Genomic DNA, 12425 nt, shown 5'->3' on the forward strand with positions numbered 1-12425 from the left:
CATGCATTATTTATTTTCTTAGCATTTTAGGATTGTGACAGTAATAGCATGGCAAACTAGGTTACAATTGGGAAGTATAATGTTCACAAACACACAATGCGCTTTAATTGAATTCTAGCTTTAATTGCACAAAAGTAATTTTCAGAATTCCTGTGTTGTGTGCATTTATCATAAAGCTGCATCTCTGTGGTGTGTGAATACATAACAAAGGCGCAGCTGAAAGTTTTCCACACAAGTAATATCCTGCTTGAAATAAGATGTTACTAAACAACTGTTTTGGTCAGGTGTTCTATTTAATTTGAAGTTTAGTCATGTTTGGTTGCCTGTCGCATACTTTTTACTCTCTTGCTGGGGTAAATTATTTTTACTCTCCCAATTAAATGTACAATGCAATTATTAAAACTGTGTGAAATACAACCTCAAACTCTTATCTGGGGCGCAGATTAGTATGCAATGTATACTTTTAAATGTCCATTAAATCTTCATTTGGAGACAACATAGTAAATGGTTAGCGGCAGCCGAGCCCTCGCTTAAGAGTGAGTGATTATCATTACACCAACCACACTTTCAAATTTTCAAGACTAAACTCAAAACATACAAAACCTGACTCTCCAGCCAGTGCAATCACTGTTACAAAACAATTAAATGGTTGCATTTGCAAATGAAACAAAAACCCAGCAAAAGATGCCCCTGTTGTGGTAATCCTGATAGGTATTTAAAATGAGTATGTAGCGCTTCATGGCAGGATTCCTCCAACTTCTAAGCACTGTGCTTATTATTAGCTCAGTTAATAGTCAGTTTACTGACCTCTGAAGGATGCAAGGCCTAATCGGGCCAGCCAACATTTGACCATGAGATTAGATATAGATTTTAGCATTGAGCACTTGCCTTTGCGCCATTGTATCACAAAACCGGCATACTGTTAAGTAGTACTAGTTCCAGTAAATAAGGACTTTCCTCAATCATCCACAGAAAAGTCTGCTATCAAACTTAAAAACAGAATACAAGTAATGTCTGCTGTAGACATCTATGGTATCAAGAGAGACAAAGACACAAAGGATAATAGTTTGAAAACCTTTATTATTAAAAGTAGTAGGGTTGGTGGAATGCCTAACTAATGGGGTTGTTCCCTCAACTGATGTTTCTAAGGAGAGTCACGGTCCGTAAGTCCCAAAACGAAGGTCTACCTGTGCCAAACCAATGCTTGCCCTCACTCTTGAAACAAATGCGCAGGTTTTCTCTTAAAGAAATATATTGTTCCAAAAAAGTGTAAAACCGGGCTAGATTCAGGTGGCCTTATTGTCCGGTTTATTTCTGCCAGTTCAAAACAGTTAAACTCAAAAAGATGCCTTTGGAATCCTCCAGGCAAGGCTCTTGCGCAAAACAAAACAGTTCATAAAAGGTTCCCAAGGCAATAAGGCAACTCCAAAAAGGTGCCTTATGCTGTTCCAGGCACCATCCTCGGGTTTGGCAAAAACCAACTCACAAAAGTTCTTAAGTTCTCTTGGGCTTCCCGTCCCCAAGCTTTTCACAACCAACAATTCAACTCTGGCCTCTCAGGGTTCCTTTTCTCAAGCTTCTTGAATTTTACAATCTTTACAGGCCTCTCAGCATTCTCTTCCCCAAGCTTGGGCCTCTCTGGTTTCAATAGTTCTTCACAACTCATAGGGGCTTCCATGGTTCCCTTCCTCAAGCTTAGGCCCCTCTGGTTCAAAAAGATTCACAATTCCTTTCAGGCCTCTCAGGGTTCCCTTCCCCAAGCATAGGCCCCTCTGGTCTCGAAAGGTTCACACCAAGGTTCACAAAACACAAACGTTCGTAAAACACAAAAATTCAACTTGTCGGGATGCGCCTCTCAAAGTACAGTTCCTTCTTTTTGGTTAAGAACAGCTTTTCTTTCACTTTGGGGATTTCGTTCCCACTTCACCCTCAGTGTAGCTCTCCTGTGTTTACCTTGTCTCAAGGAGCGCTGTTTACCCCCTCCTTTTTAAAACTGGGGCAGTATCAGAGACTTTCGAGAACGCAGGGCTTTACTCCGCCCCATGCGCGACCATTCTGATAGATAGCCCCCTCTCCTTATATTCCTTATCTTGCTTTACATGGGATTTATCTTTCCCACATTTCTATGGCACCTTCTGCCTTGCCGTACCTCTTGCTTTCTTCCCGTGCCATTTGCACACTGTTACTTTCTTGTCTCTTACTTTCTTACTGTACTGCCTGCACACTGTCACTTTCTTTCTTTTCTCGTAGAGCTAACATGCTTTCCACTTTTACCCTTTTTCTTACTGTGCTGCTCGCACGTTTAAAACTTTCACACTGGCTTTCTTTTCTGGTGGCTTGTGTCCTCTTCTGCCTTCCTTTTCTTTACAACTTGAAACACTTTCTCCTTCTATCCTTTCTGTTTCTTTTTCTTGCTGTCGTGCTGCTTGCACGCGCTCCAGCACCACACATGCATACCGGGAAGGCTTGTTGGCTTCAGTGCCGAGGTCAGGGTCTCACCACCTGCACTTCGGCACTCCTGGGACCTGGGCACCTCCCAGTGGAACTAGCAATTGCCTGAACACGAGCAACGGATGCAACAAAGCCCAACCCGGCTCCCTCGTCACGCTGCAACCCCTCTGATACACCGGGTCAGCATCTCGGTGTACCACTCTCTTCCGGATCCTTCCGGGTCTTCCAGCTGCAGCGTACTATAGTTCAGCTCCCACGGTCCACTCAGCACCCACAGCTCGCTCTGTATCTCTGGTAAAAACTGGTTTAGGAATGAGAAGGGATCCCCTGCTCAACTCAGCCACACAGCCTCCCTTCTGCTCTCCCAACTGCTGCTCACTGCTCTGCTGAGTGCTCCACCTTTTATACACCTGAGCCCTGCCAAGGGTTTCCAGGTATGAGTCCTTAGCCCTCCCTTGCCTGACTCCAATTAGGCCAATGAATGGACATGCCTGACCCTTAGGTTTCCTTTTCTCCCTTTCAGTACTGGAGTGGTGTTGATTGATTGATTGATATTTTATTTCTATCACGCTCGTACACAAGTGTTTCAGAGTGCGAAAAGGCAAGGGAGGGGAACAGGGGAGAACAAAACAGCGATCTTACTAGACCCAGTGACATTGAGAATGCGCAAGTGCATGGGAGAGGGGGGAGGGGAAAAGTGCATGGAAGGGGGGAGAGTTGGAAAGTGCGAAGCAGAGGAGAAACAGATAAATAACAATACATAAATAATAAAGGCAACAAACAGTGGTAATGCAGCCAGCAATTTGCAAGTGCTAGGTTTAAGGCAGCAGACAGGGTAGGTCTGATAAGTGCAGGAAGAAAAAGGGGGGGCTGTATGGGTACAGATACAGACCCCAGTGCAAGGGGTGGCCCATAGGCAGTGCGGCAGGGTGGCAGGATGAGCAGGTACCTGGGCCCAAAAGACAGAGGGTGGCCAGGTGCACAGTGCCAAGAGAGAACAGATCAGCAGGGGAGAGGGGGAGCGAAGGCATAAGAAAAGAGGAAGGTCTTGAGGTGCTTCCGAAACCGGAGATGGTTCTCCTCAAGTTTTAGAGTGGCAGGGAGGATGTTCAGAGGGAGGTCCCAGCCGAAGACAGAGATCTACCCCCAGCTCGTTTCTTAGAAAAACTGACCCTGAGTGAGTTGGAGGTGGAGGAGCAAAGAGCTCGAGAGGGGAGGTATTTGCGGAGGGATAGCTGAAGGTATTTATGACGCAGGCCCCAGAAAGCCTTGTGGACAATGCAGAGGGTTTTGAATTTAATCCTTGCATCCACTGGGAGCCAATGGAGAGATTTCAGAGCTGGAGAGATACGATCCCAGGGCTTGAGGCCAAGGACAAGTCTCGCAGTCCTGTTTTGGATTAGTTGCAGAGGGCGGAGAGTGAAGGCAGGTAGATTTAGAAAGAGGCTGTTACAATAGTCCAAGCTAGAGAGAACCAGAGCTTGAGATACCATGAGCTTCTGGGGGAAGGAGAGGAAAGGCAGAGTACCTCTGAGGAGGTGCAGTCGGAAATTAGACTTTTTAGAGACCTCAGAGATGTGGGCGCAGAAGGAAAGGGTGGAGTCAAAGATGACCCCGAGGTTCTTAGCCTCGCAGGTGGGGGTAGGATGAGGGCCAAGGGAGGCCGGCCAGAGAGTGAGGGGAAAGGATGGTGAAGGTGTGCCGATGAGGAGGTTCTCCGTCTTGCTGGCATTCAGACAAAGATCATTGGCGGCACACCAATCTTGAATGGCAGTTAGGCAATCAGAGATGAGAGAGGGAGAGGAGGTGGCAGAGGGCAGCCTGAAAATGAGTTGAGTGTCAGCGTAGCACTGGAAATTTGAGCAGAAAATGGCAATGCAGTGGGCGAGAGTTGCCAGGTATTGGTTGAAAAGCCAGGGCGAGAGGTTAGACCCCTGGGGAACACCACAGGTAGAGAGGAAGATAGATGAAAGGAAGGACCCAAGTTGGACCTGGGATGGTCGATCTGAGAGGAAAGAGGTCAGCCAGGCCAGAGCCTGATCAGTGATACCCAGGTTTTCACAGAGACGGTTGAGCAGGATGGTATGGTTGACCGTGTCGAAGGCAGAAGAGAGATCGAGGAGGATGAGGACAGAGGGAATGTTAGAGTCAAGGTTGGAGAGCAGATCTTCACAGATTTTTAGGAGAGCCGTTTCCGTGCTTCTGGCAGCTCTGAAGCCAGACTGGTGGTCATGGAGACAGCCAACAGAATTGGAATGAAGGTTAAGCTGAGAGATGGCCAACTTTTCCAGGAGATTGCCAAGAAAGGGAGTAATGGAAATTGGGCGATAGGTAGCTGGACAAGAAGGATCAGCTGTGGGTTTCTTGAGAAGAGGATGCACAAAGGATTGCTTCAGAGGGGAGGGGAAGGATCTAGAGGCAAAGGAGTGGTTGCAAAAATCAGCAAGGGCCGAGTGAGGGTGTCAATGTGATCCTTGATAGTTTTACAGGAACAGGTATGGACCTGTTTTGAAGAGGCTTTCATAGATCGGACTTGTCTAGCAACCTCGTCAGGGGTGAAAAGAGGAAAGGACGAGAAAGATGGTGGGAGGGTGGTTAAAGGAGGGTCAGCAAGCACAGATGGAGAGAGAAGAAGAGGAGGAGTGTGGGTGGACAGGATGTCCTGGGTTTTTTAAATGAAGTGAGGCAAGGGCATTGCAAAGAGCCTGGGAGGCAACAGGAGGGGTAGAGACTGCAGCAGGGTTGGCCAGCTCCTTGCAGATTTTAAAGAGTTTGGCCGAGTTTTTAGATGCCGCAGAGACACGAGCTTAAATGTGGACTCTCTTCTTCGTGAGGACAGAGAGTCAGTATTGCCTTTGTAGCAGGCGACGGGTCAGTTTGTCAGAGGATGAACAGGAAGTCCTCATTTCCTCTCAGCTGCCCTACACTTACGTTTAAGTGTAGCTGGGTCAGTGTCATACCAGGAATTGCACTTGGCTTTGGACTTCAAACGGATCCTCATGACAGGGGCAAGAGCACAAAGCGTATCAGAAATTGAAGAGTAGAGACGAGACAGGGCTGTATCAGGATGAGACAGCAAAAGGTGGAGGGGGGGGGGAGAAAGTGACGGCAAAAGCCTCAACTGACACACGCTTCATGGGCCGGATGTCCGAGAAGGTAGGTGGCAGTGTTGGGGTAGGCTTGGCTTGGGGGGGAAGAGAGGGAGAGATGAGATGAGAGGAGGGAGTGATCGCTCCAGGAGAGAGGAGTGGTCAGAGGGATGGAGAGGGGGTGGTCAGCGGAGATCAAGACATCGAGTGTGTGCCCTGCAGAGTGAGTCGGGCCAGAAGGGAGGATGGACAGGGAGAGGGAGTCGCAGAGGTCACGGAAGAGTACAGAGGAGGAGCAAGGAGAGTCTAAATGTATATTTAGGTCACCGAGGAGGAGGAGGAGTTGAGTGGTAGAGGCCAGGAGGGAGGAGGAGAGGTCTGCCCACTCAGAGAGAAATTATGTGATTTGACCAGGAAGCCGGTAGATGGTAACCACAGTAAGGGAATGGGTAGGCGAGAGAGAAAGCCTACAGACAAGGCATTCAAAACAGGAGTAGGTCTGAGTGGGAATGATAGAGGCAGGAATCCACTCAGGAAAGATCAGGGCTACCCCCCCCACCGGACCGGGAGGATCTGGGTGCTGAGAGGATCTTGTAGCCATCAGGGAGGAGAGTGTCAAAGCTCGTGACAGAGCTGGCCGTGAACCATGTCTCAGTAAGAGTGCAGGTGTGTATAATTACTGTTGAGTGCCTGACTCGGCCTGACCTCATTAAAGGGACATACTTGTGGTGTGGTGTAGTTTAGTAGGCCTCTCCATTCACCTTCCTCCTCACAGTACTTTTCCCATAGGTTATCCTTCTAACTCTCTGTCGCCTCTTCTTCGTCTCAGGATGTGTTGAAAATGGGGAGGGGGAAACTGGACTGAGTGCAAATATCCCATGAAAGTTGAGGGAGAGTAGGGTGATGGATAAATGGGTAGGGGATGATACCACGTCTTACCCTCAGGCATCCTTTTGCCACTCCACCAGGACCTCTTACTCGGGGGATCCTCCCTCGCTTGTCTACTCCCAGGGCCGGGATCCACAAGCGATGGCCCTTCCCTTGCCAACTGAGCAAGGGATCCAAGAGGAGAAAATGTGAGGACGTCCTCCGGTTAGTCACACTGCCTAACTGTGCAATTGGTCAGGTAGTTTGTGTTTTACACATAAATATACAGAAGAGATCAAAAGGGCAAACCTCTAGACGAAAAATGAAAGGCAGAACCAGCTTTAGCGTGGCTGGGAAATGGTACAAAAGTCATATGTTGTTCTACTGTTGTTCTAAGTACGGTTTACTAAATTCCCACTATGTGAAGTTTCTCTGATTCCGGAAGCATTAAGCTTTCATATTTGAACTAGTCGCTATCAATGCTATATTAGTTTTATCTGTGATGAGGTTGCACTGCAGAGGCTATTAAATATTACTGGTCTATGTGGGTGATTTTCCCACTTACGCTATTCCTATTCTGATGGGAGTTTACATCGCTTAGCCCCTGCTCGGCAAGTTCTTTGCGATGGGAATTTGGACTGCTGATTCTGAGGCCCTTCTTTACCTATTCAGTGTGGGGTTGCCTGCACTGCTCCATCAAATCTGTTTATGAGTGGTACTTCTACTGCTGTGACCGACAACCTATCTGTGGTAATCTTGTACTGTTGAGACCCACAACGTTTCTGTTCCATGACAGAAAGGAATGATCCACTGTGGTAGCTTTTCTATTTTAGGAGGGGAGTGTGCATTTATGTAGCCTTTGTTGCACCCTTTTGTATGTGAGGGGAGCTTCTACTCTGGAGCCCCATTGCGTATCTGTTTTTTGTGTGTGTACCTTCTCCCCTTGATTTACCTTGCACTAATCCACTCCACCTGTTCTACATGTTGAATGCTTGGATTAATGTTGCCCTAATCTGTCCTGTGTGTGAGCGGAGCCTACTCAAGCTGACCTTTTCTCTGTGAGCAAAGCTGCTCATGTACCTATTCTTTGCATTCAAGTGAAGCTCAGTGTGTTAATGTTCATCCGTTCCATTTTTGAGATGTTGTTTGTTCTACTGCACACTGTGCTTTAACTGTTAATTGTGTGAGAAACCTATTTTTATTTGTCCTGTTGTGGGCTGTATGATATTGATTTCCGTACAGTTTTAATTCATTGCAAGCGTTGGCTGGATTTCACATACTTTTTACTCTTTTGTGAAAGAGAAAACTAATTTTTACTTTCTTGAAATTGCATTTACTCAAAATTTAAAAAAATAGGGAGTACCATATTCCCACCTCAAAATCTTAAATGTAGCACTTGGGATACAGGAAGACACCCGTTTGCCTTCTAAATCCCCTTCGACGCTGCCCCGTGACTAACTCACTCTCTTTTCAGATCACCTATCATCTTAGCTAGACGCAAGCAGGTCTCTCATAAGCCTCTTTGTCAGCACATTGACACTAGCTGAACTATGACTATATTCTCCTCTTCAGCCCCAACACTCCATTCTGTCCCCACAACAGTAACTAACCAGACTCGACCCTGTTGTCCAGCACACCTTTGCCTCCCCCAACCAAATAAGACTCCCAAGTGTTTCTGCTATGCCCGTAGATCAGAATTGGCATCCAGTATCTGGGTACTTCTGACCGGCACCCACCAACACCATAGGTTTTTGCCATATCCTTCTCCCTCTATCCCACTAATGATTCATTCACATCCTTTCTTTTCCTGATTCATGTGCAGCAAGGCCAACAAAAGTGGCAGAATGGACACCATAAAAGACCACTTGACGTTACTTTTTACATTTCAATTTCATCAAGCAATAACCCCACTGAAGGCATGATCAAGCATCAGAGCCTCTATTTTTGTCAGATAGGGTTTCCGAAGGAGATCCTTACAGATCAGTCAACACAATTTAAGTCTTCAGTTATGAACTATTTTTTTTTTAAACACGTTAATTTATCACCCTCCGACCAACAATCTAGTGGAGCTGTTAAAGCATATGTTAAAAAAAACTTTTATTTTGAAGCTAGCCTCCAAAGATGCCAGGAACTGAGACCAGCTACTCCTTGGGGCCATGTTTGGTGTCAGAAAACTGACAAGCGTATAACCTTTCAAATTAATCTCAGTTGGAGAACCTCATAATGTCCTTGAAATCCTGAAGAGTAGTGCTGGGAAGGCGGCAAGGAATCAAGACTGGAGAATTCATCTACGTCCCTCAGAATACCTAAAGACCATCAGATGCCTGAACCAACAGGAATTACAAGTCAGCCAAGACAAACCAAAGTACCTATTTGATTGAGTGGCAAAACTAGGCACTTGAACGTGGGAGACCTGGTGCTTGTTCAGAGAACAGATTGAAGTTGAAATGGCAGGGGTGTGATACAAGGTGTCATAGGGTGGGCCAAACTGACAAGTTCGAGTGTAACAAGAATTTTACCGTGGAAAACACAAAAAGATACAGTGTATTGAATAGAAGAGGAAGGTGGGAGTGGTTATAGGGTGGCGATGAAGTGAATGATTAAAGAGTGTTTCCATTCTGGATGGGTTTGGTGTTCTTGGAAGCATTCTCCAGTTCTCTCCTAAGCAGGAAAGGTGACTCAAACATGACATGGTACAGTATCTCTAAAGGATACAAAAAAGGGAGTGTTTAACTTAAGTTGTTTGGGCTCTTTTTGGCATTATAAACAGTCTGGTAAATTACCCTCCTTGTCTTCGGGCTGCAAGTTTACAGGATTCCCGAGCCCTCTTAGGGTGAATGCAGGAATATCAATCCATGACCAGGAGGTCAAAACTAGTTCTCTTGTACTATGTCACTCGAAATACAGAGGCATGTCCTTTGAGATGTAACACCTGTGAGAAACCTGAAGGTGTCTCACTCACTAGTCCCCAGGGATCTGCCATCCAGGTGGCCAGGACACGGCCATCGCTGTTGGATCCAGTTCCTGGGGGTGGACCAGTGATCCTCCCTGGATGAGGGGTGTTTGGGGAGTGTAAGTTGGTGGGACACCGAAGGGTGAGACGCAGTATTCCCTTCCTTACGACACCTTTTCCCCACCCTGCCCAGTTGGATATTTAGAAACTCTACCCCCCTATTTCCAACACAAACACGTTCTCACACCGTGAACGACAACGGACTAATACCAGAGACGTTTACCTGACATTTCCCAACACAAGGGTCAAGCAGAGTCGGGCAATTGCTGACAACTGCACACCCCCAACAGTCCTTTCCCTTCCCCCATAGTGATAAATGGCTGGAGCCCACTCTGAGCAAGGCTGAACGCACGAGGAAGCAGCTATTCCAGGACGGTTATTCAAACAGAGGCGAAAGGCGGCGAGACCTAAAACGGACGTCAAAGAGGGATTTGCCCTAGCCCTTTTCAACCCAGACCCGCAAAGACTCTGACAAAAGAAAATAACAAAGTTACTCACCGTAGTGACTACCTTACTCTTAGTCCATAGTCCTCTTTCCTCCATATTTGTGGAAAATTCTGTCCTTCGGGACCGGACCGGAGCACTTTTTGTTAAAAAGCATAAATAATTGAAAATGTTTGTCCTTCTTCTCTTTTTACGCGGGGTACCGCACGCGGTCGCAACCCTGCCCTCCAGAGCACCGTATCGCCCTTCAGTCCTTTTCTATCGCCAGGTCTGTGACCATTTAAGCAATAATAGAGGATACTTATTAGAGGGGAAGTCACTGCGATCAAAAAGGCAACCTTCCAAGAAAGGTACTTCAGAACCGTCGTAGCCATGGGTTCAAATGGTTTATGACATAAGGCGGTCAAGACCACATTTAAATTCCACTTTGGATGAGGATTGCGCACAGGTGGAAAAAGATTCAATAGATCTGCGAAATGCCTTTTTAATGACTGGGTTTGTCAAAGAAAAGGAATAGGCATCAGTGGACAGGTAGGCGGCAGTAGCCGACAAGTAAATCATATAGGACAAGACATGAATGCCCAAAACAGCCAGGTCAGAAATGAACGAAAGGACAGTGTCAATCGTAGCACGTCTGGGGTCTAATTGCTTAGCTAAATACCAATGACAAAAACTGAGCCCTTTGCTCCTATACTGAGACTTCGTAGAAGGCTTCCTGGCAGCTTTGAATAATGCGCATATTGTCTTCAGACAGGTTAAACTGCGCTAGGGATTTGAATTCAGGCGCCAGGCCTCCAAGCTGAATTATTGTGGGGTGGGGTGCCACATCTGCTGATCGCACTGGTGAAGCAGGTTGGGAATCAATGGCAGTCTGATCGGAGGACAAATCGACAGATGCTGAAGTTCCAAAAACCAGAATCTGGCTGGCTACCAAGGAGCTATGAACAGGAGAGTGCAGTTTGACGCATTCCTGAGCTTGCAGAGTGACCGATGAATCAGAGGTAGAGGCGGGAAGGCATATGCCCTTATGTTGTGCCACGGAATCTTGAGAGCATCCCCTAGAGAGGAGTCCCCGAGACCGTTCCTGGATGCATAAAGAGGAAGTTTCCTGTTTGTAGCGGTCGCAAAAAGGTCCACATCTGGAGTGCCCCACTGGCGAAAGATGTTGGAGAGGAATTCCATGTTCAGTTCCGACTCATAGCTGACCGCTGACGTCGGCTGAGGGAGTCTGCAGTCACATTGAATTGCCCCAGAATGTGAACCGCCAGCAGCCAAATGCCGTGCTGGATGGCCCAATCCCAAATCTGAATGGCAAGTTCCACAAGAGGTAGTGACTTGGTACCACCCTACTTGTTGATATAAAACATTGACACAGAGTTGTCTGTGCGGATGCAGACCACCCTGTTCAAGATGGATGGTTGGAAAGCTTTCAGCACCAGACAAACAGCCAGGAGTTCCAAATAATTTATATGAAACTGCCTGTCCTGCGGCGTCCATAGATCGGAGACCTTGAGATGATCCAGCGTTGCGCCCCACCCCAGAAGGGAGGAGTCCGTAGTAATCGTCACTTGTGGGCAGGGCTCCTGAAAGGGGGTCCACCACTGTAAGATTGTTGGTCGAGGAGCACCATAGAAGGTTTGGAATTTGATGCCCTAGAGTCGATCGTGTTCCAACGGAAACCCATGAAGATCAGGTCTTGGGAGACTGTCAAGGAAGATTTCTGCCAATTCACTGACAGCCGAAGATGGAACAGGAGCTGGAGGAGAGACTGGAGATTGGTCAAAGCCGTCAGAGGATAAGGGCTGCTTAGGAGCCAATCATCCAATTACGGATATACATGAACACCCAGTAGCCGAAGGAAAGCTGCAATGACCGACATCATCTTCGCAAAGACACGCAGCGCCGAGCTGAGACCAAACAGGAGCACGTGGAACTGGAAGTGCTTCCCTCCCAGGGAGAACCGCAGATTTTTCTATGCGGTCTCCATATCAGGATTCGCATATACGTGTCCTGAAGGTCCACTACACTGAGCCAGTCGCCCTTCCGAAGAGAGGACTTTATTTGGCAGGGTGTGATCATCTTGAATTTCTCTTGGGGAAGAGAAAGGTTGAACTGGGAAAAGTCGAGGATGGTGCGCAGACCAGCCTGGTTGGGTTTAGGCACCGTGAACAGTCGAGAGTAGAAGCCCTCCCCTTGCTCCCCAGGCCGAACAGGTTCCACCGCCCTGAGGTCTAGAAGCTTCTGAACCTCGGCTCTGAGGGAGGGTGTCCCGGTCTGTTGGAAGGGAGGACTGAAGGGTGGGGTAGGGGCAAGCGAAAAACCCACCTGAGCGATGGACAAAACCCACCGATCCTCAGTGATGGTCTGCCACGCCTCCAGATGAGACAAGATTGGTCCTCCCACCGGAGTCTCATGCGACTGACATAAAATATCATTTGGCAGACTTGTCAGCAGGGAGATGACCTGCTCCTGGAGAGGAGGCTGATGGGCGAGAGAAAAACCAGCCACGTTTCTGTTTGACAGGTGTCGCCAACCGGGGGTTCAGTCCTGCGCGCCTGGCG

At 47.5% G+C, this 12425-nt stretch overlaps 1 protein-coding gene across 1 annotated transcript in view; it reads left to right on the top strand.

The window, feature by feature from the left end:
* Positions 1-12425, top strand: part of CISD3 (CDGSH iron sulfur domain 3) — a 111906-nt gene that overhangs the window by 59374 nt on the left and 40107 nt on the right. The gene's annotated exons all lie outside the window — the stretch shown is intronic.

Source organism: Ambystoma mexicanum, chromosome 13 (assembly GCF_040938575.1).
Source record: "Ambystoma mexicanum isolate Mex_15411 chromosome 13, UKY_AmexF1_1, whole genome shotgun sequence".
NCBI classification, from domain to species: domain Eukaryota; kingdom Metazoa; phylum Chordata; class Amphibia; order Caudata; family Ambystomatidae; genus Ambystoma; species Ambystoma mexicanum.